General features: G+C 41.4%; 1 protein-coding gene across 2 annotated transcripts in view; it reads left to right on the forward strand.

The window, feature by feature from the left end:
• LOC117492303 (mitochondrial import inner membrane translocase subunit tim16-like) overlaps positions 1-6,652 on the forward strand; it is a 108,564-nt gene that overhangs the window by 44,167 nt on the left and 57,745 nt on the right. The gene's annotated exons all lie outside the window — the stretch shown is intronic.

A 6,652-nucleotide genomic window follows, 5' to 3' on the forward strand; every position in this document is an offset into this window, starting at 1 on the left:
CTACTAATCAGCACCTAGACACTTGTGGCTGTCCAGACCCTCCCTACGGACAGGATTAGCAGATCAACATTTTGCGTGTTTGAGTGTAATGACTCACTCGGAATAACACCCCCCTCCCTCTGAGTATTATTAGCTGGTAGAAACAAACAGGTGTTTGTTGTCCGGAAGTTGATTGTCCATTTGTGCAGAGTTGGAGTTCACATGCTGGGGTCAGAGGTCAGGTGGCCTCAGCCCTGTGGCAGCAGGATGTTTGAGACGGCCATTATTATCTGCCAGTGAACACTTAAGTTTGGGCTTGATGTGTGTTTGGGGGCAATGGAATTAGTGTGACTGATGTGGATTACTGAAGTCAACCTTTGTGCCAGAGCACATTAGGACTCTGTTCAAACCTGTGCACACGCAAAGTGTGACACGATCTTTTAACATGCCTATTAACTGGTTATTACTCTACATCCTTTCAATATTTTCTGTGATATTATTCCAACTTGTATCAATGAAAACGATGCTCGAAGGCTTACAAACCTACTTGTACATCTAATCTACTCAGACACGTGTGGTGCGGGGGGGCTGTCCCATCCTCTAAGAGATGTAGGTAAATCATGCTGTCTACTGCAGAGACACCATGAGCACCTACTGTGATGAAAAGGATTACAGGCACATAATCCGTGCCTGTCGCCACCCTCCACTCACCACACACACACACACACACACACACGGTGCTACAGTAGAGTAGAAATCATTTAAAACAGTTCATATAATACTACAGTATTCCTCATCTAAGTGCAAACAGTTTCAAACTTCATGAGGTGGTGTAACTTCATTTTTCAAAATGTGATTTATGCCTACTTGCATTGGTGTTGGTAGAGCTGCTAATATGAGTGGAATGTTTCTTTTCACTTGCCCGTACCCGTAATATGCCCACCCACGTTACAGCATAGCTCGGCTAAATTTGAGATTACACAGGAGCTCCAGCCACAAACAGCGTGGATCTGCAGATGTGTATACACAGCACAGCCATGATGCAAGTAGAGCTTGAAAGTTAGCGCAGGATGTGTACACAGCAGTGTTTGATGAATGTCTTCTGGTGTCTTAGGGGGAAAGTATCAGAGGCCTGATCGTTGGCCTCGAGGCCTGAGCACGCTTTTCCCCCATCAGAGTGCTACTTACATTTAGGACGTTGCGCTTCAGCTGTTTGACAATTAAATGTTACTGTAAGTCTGGAAAAATGACAGATGGAGGAATAACATGGACAACAAAGGGTTTTTGAAGAAAAATGTACAGTAGATGAGGGTTTCCAAGTCATACCCGCCACTATGTTCAGGTCTATAAGAACAGGAGACATTGTATTCTGTCTTCCATATAGTTGCTTCTTAAATTAGCTTCTGTTTTCATGAAATGTTGCAAGTTTGAATTCAAGATCACTTTCAGGACATTCTGTGGTTGCCTTACATCACTTTTATTATAACAATTACATCATGATTTAAAAGCTGTAATTGCAACTATAGTCCGCCCACATATTTAGCAACAGCAACAAGGAGCAGCTGCAGTTAGATTCATACACAGTAAATAATGCCTTCATACCACGCAATACTCAACATCTGCTTAACTAAACTAAACATTGCATTGCATTGCACTTTTTACAGCATACAACAAACAACCATAGATCCCTCTGTTTACGTAACCTTATAAGTGTAAGTCATTGTGTGTTTATACTGAATGTTTCTTTTGCTGGATCAGCAGAAGGTTTGCTGATCTGCTGAGATAATATAAAGTGCTGAGAAATATTGCTTGAATAAGTACTGGGGACTCTGCCAAACAGGCTGTGATGATGATCCTGTCTTACTGACCCCACCTTAACATGGATGCACATGCGGTCCTTGCTGTGACCAATGAAAATTGCGATGACTTTTTAGATCACAAACCCAATGGTCATTTGAATGCTGTGTCCAGTCACATCTGTCAAAGGTGAACGAGATGCTTTGAAGTTATATTTGGCATTTTCAATCAAGTTGCATGCAGTGCAGCAGTTTTTATATGTCTGTGAATTTGATTAAAGATAAATAAAAATGACAAAAACAAACTGTGACTTTAGGCAACCCAGAAATTATGACAGCTTCTATCACACTTGCCTCTTATTTATTTTGTCTAGGGACAATTTAAGTAGGATGTGTTGAGGTTTTGGGCCCCCGACAAACAAGAAAGTGTTTAATTAAGCCTAAGGCATGCCAGACGTGTGGCAACTGTTACTGTTTTTTTAAAACCTGTGGAATTCACCACTGAGTTTTAAAAACTGGGCCCCTTGCTTGCCTCTGGTGTTTCTAACTACTGGCTCCATGAGCAGCTGCTCAGACCTTCATCACTTCTCATCACAGCTGTTTGATTACAGAGGCCATGAGAGGTAAGCAAAGGGTCTCAGGGCCAGCTGACATCCTGACCTCTTAGCTCTCATCCCAAAGAGACCTGGGAATTGTTGCCCTCAAGGGAATTCAATTAAAAAAAGTAACTCTTATTGTCAATGATTTGTTATGGCTATTCTAAAATCAGAAAAAGGACAGTCTAAGAAACATATATCCTCATGCCAGTACAATTGAAGAGAGCTACAAGATACTCTTACATGTGCTTAGTTGACAATAACTGGTTTTGATTAGTTTAAACGATAGCTATATGCTTGAGCTACTAGCTTGATCTGCCAGGCTTGGGGAGCTTATTTGGATTTCACAAACTCTTGTTTGATTATGGAACAAATACGTGCTATAGAATTGCATCGCCTCCTGCACCCTTTTCACCCTCAACGACCTCCTCTCTGTCCACTACCGCCTCCTCTCATCTTGGTTAATACAGTATTACTCATGTGCTTATGGTTTTCTGAATAAATACAGTTCCCCCACCCACTGCCCCTCCATTCCTTTGAAATGAGAAGCACGCTTGCTGGTTGCTAGCCAGCGGTGACAGGCTGTCCTGTTTAGGTGCTCTATAATTCCATTGCTACCTAGTGTGTGTGCGCACAGACACAGACACAGACACAGACACAGACACAGACACAGACACACACACACACAGACACACTCACAGACACACTCACAGACACACACACACACACACACACACACACACACACACACACACACACACACACACACACACACACACACACACACACACACACACTTCTCTGGTGACATACCTCTCGTCAGTACATTTCCAAAGACGGATATGCTTTTCTGCATGTGGCCCTGCTTGGTCTCAGCGCCCCCCCCCCCCCCCCCCCCCCCCCCCCCCCCTTACATTTCATCATCACTCCACCTTTTTAATTGGGTGTAATTGTTTCCATCCTATCCTTCTTATCTTACAGCATTTCTTAGATCATCCCTCTCTATTTTCGGTTTCCTCCTTCAAGTTTATATTTTGCTTTGTGTATTTCAACAGAGCGTGCTTCGGGGAGCTTGAATTTTTTTTCTATGTCTATAAACCTAAAACCCGCCTCAGATTTGTTTTTGCTCTTTAATACTTTACTTTGGCTCCTTCCTCTACATCTCAATTACCTTTAACACAGATTACTTGTACTTAAGACTTTAAAATACTTTAGGCACTACAAAAAAAGGAAGCAAAGTAATAAATTAGGTTCTTTAAAAACTTGACACGGTAACTGAGGTATCAGTAAGTAATAATACACAAACAAAAGGTTATTTTTTTTTAAGAGAAGCTAACATTGCCATGCCCTGTCCTCCGTCTGCTTCTGACTTAAAGTGTATTAAGATGACCTTTCCGTATACTGTATGTGAGGCTAACTTCTTATTAAGATTATCTGCAATGGGAGACAGAGCAATTATCAGCAACTTTTTTTAATCGAATATTTATAACAGCATTTCTTTATGAACAGTATTAATAGAAATAAAAAGACAAACTTTCCCTTGTTCCAGCTTACTAAAGGTCAGGATTTGGTACTTTTTTCTTTGTCAAAGGTGAATACACAAATGTATTGACAGGTTTATTGTAGTTATTGGTATAGTTGAACATTCAAAAGTTAACCCCGGACAAGGGATGAACAGACAGAAAAGCCTATGTGATAATGTGGTCAGGTTTCTCTGCAGATGGTCAGTGTTAAACTCTTAACTGGTATCATTGAAGCCTTGGATGCTGCATCAGAAAAGCAACCAAATAGGTATAAGATGAGCCCCCCTCAGCAATAGACGTGGTCCCAGAAAGTTGCCTACTATATTTTGCTTACTGTACGCCATTGGTCTTGACCAGCATAGACCCATATTTGCACAACTGTATAAGCCTGATCACCCCCTATTATACTTTATTTACTTGCCATCTTACATTGTCTATTTTCTAGTCTGAAATGATAATGACGGTCAGCATGTTGGGAGAGTAAATGACGGAAAAATACACAAATGGAAAGCCTAGAATGGGAGAGAATTGGGGAAATTACACATTTGTTTTTATATCTAATATATTCTACCACAGCTCGTGAAATGAACTGCATGTGTGCCTGCTAATGTATGTTGCCAGGAACTGACCGAAGTCAAATTCTTCCTTTTTTCTCCCTTATACTTTTTTCTTTCACTTCTCATCTTTCCTCTCAGTGGTTTTTGTCAGAGCAGCATTGGGCCCATCTGCTGGCTCAGACTGGCAGCTGTATGACATGAGAGGAACCGGTGGCACACCACCCTTCATCTGTTATTATTACTTCAGAAAGATGAAGAAGGAGGGAAGGAGGGAAGGTGGGATGTGGGGCCAGGGAGTTGGAGAGAGTACTTTAGGGAAACAAGCCGAGGGGCCAAAAACTGGGGCCAGAGAACCAGATTCCAAAAACAAAGTGGTGGTGTGTTTTCTCTACTCAGCTCTTCTTTTTCCTTCTCTACTCTCTTATTCAATGTTGGTTTAAATCCCTTTTATAAAATCCTTGGCGCCTGTTGGTAAGTACGTTGCAAAATCACAGAACTGACTGCAGATAAAGAATAACGGCATGATGTATAACATATTGTTTTTGTTGGGAACATTTTTAAAACGGTGTCAAAGATTCAATTAAGCCGGTTTCTTCTGCTTGCATCAACCCAGTTTTATTGTGTCATGGAAGATGTCATTTGTTTGCCTTCTCTTTGGGTTGAGTTAAATGCTTTATCTTGTGATTTTTGTAAAGTTCATTTCATGCCCGCAACTGCTGACTCGCGGCTGAGGTTTGAGAGAGGGTTTCAGGTTACAGGGAGGTCAGTTGTGCTGTGGGGGCAGTAGGACTATTTGGAAGAAGGAAAGCAGAGAGACAGAAAAAGTCATCTTAATAAAAGATTTCGAAGTGCAAAGCAAAAACAACGGTATTTGCAGTCACATGATTCTGCGCTTTAACACCTTGTCCTTGGCTGACTTCTAGCACCCCTGAATTTGGAAACAAATTAGATACAAAAAATAGGGCAAAGAAAATGGAGGGGAGTGAAAAGATATTGACTCAGAAGTAATTCTGTGTGGAATTTCTTTGGGGTTGAAGACTGTAAAACAGGTCCCTTGAAACCACAATAGGGGCCATTGAGCAGTGCGGGCTGAGTGTGAGTGTCAATGTTGGACTCCATCCAGGGACCAGGTTGCTTTTTAAGCCAGGGGAAGAAAAGGGTGACTGTTTTATTGAAGGTAGGGAGAGAAACAGACACACACATACTCTCTGTTCTCCCTTTCCTTTCCTATTCACACACATGAACACTTGCAGCTGCCTGTCCAGATCTATCCTATCTGTCCTTTTGATTTCCCCTTGTATACACATATGCTCGCATTAAGCTCCATCTATTGTACTCGCTGTCTTACATTTTTTTATTTGGTGGGTGACAGGCTTAAACAGGCTTATCTCTTTAACAACAAGTTGAATATATTGTGTCCATTGTGTCTTCTGTTATTTGACTAGGAAGTTTGCTCTCTCTAAACGCTTTTATAGGCCTCCATGACAGAAGTGGTGCTGTTTTATGTGTTTGTGTTGGTAGCTCTAAGCTATGAGCCAGTATGTGTTGCTGTTTGTTTGTAGGTGTGGGCGTGTGCGTGCATGCTGAACCAATCGCCTACCAACATCCTAGCTATAAAACACATGGGTGGTCAGCCTGTTTATTGTGTGGGTTTGCAAACAATGCTCGCTCATTAGGCTTAGACCAGTGAGTCATTCACAATGGTTAAATCCACTTACAACCCTAACCTGTGTGTTTTCAATCATAATCTTAATGTCCCTGCCTACAGCTCACTGCTGGTGAGGAGCAATTTCATGACTTCTCGTTTATGAAAGCACACATTAAACTCTTGGCCTGGATGATTTCCAAAGTTGATCGTTCAGTCCACCACTTTGTTCAAGAATGTATCAGTTGCATTGACATTGAATTATTAAAGACATTCATGGTGCCAAGAGGTTACATCTTACTAACTTAATTTACACATCCAAGCCCTAAAGTGTGGGTAATAATAAAATAAGCAAAGTTACTCCTGCACTTATACCTTTGTTACCTTTCTGTCTCTTTCCTGGACTCCCCCTCCTTTCATGTCTTCCCTCACTAAGTTGAGTGATGGTTTAAAAGGAAAGGGAAGTCAAAGACAAACATAATCCCCCCCATTGCTTGTCAATCTTAGCCTTCCTCTTACAAGAAAATGGTGGAAACTAAAAAAAAAAAAAAAAACA

This window comes from Trematomus bernacchii, unplaced genomic scaffold (assembly GCF_902827165.1).
Source record: "Trematomus bernacchii unplaced genomic scaffold, fTreBer1.1, whole genome shotgun sequence".
Lineage (NCBI taxonomy): Eukaryota > Metazoa > Chordata > Actinopteri > Perciformes > Nototheniidae > Trematomus > Trematomus bernacchii.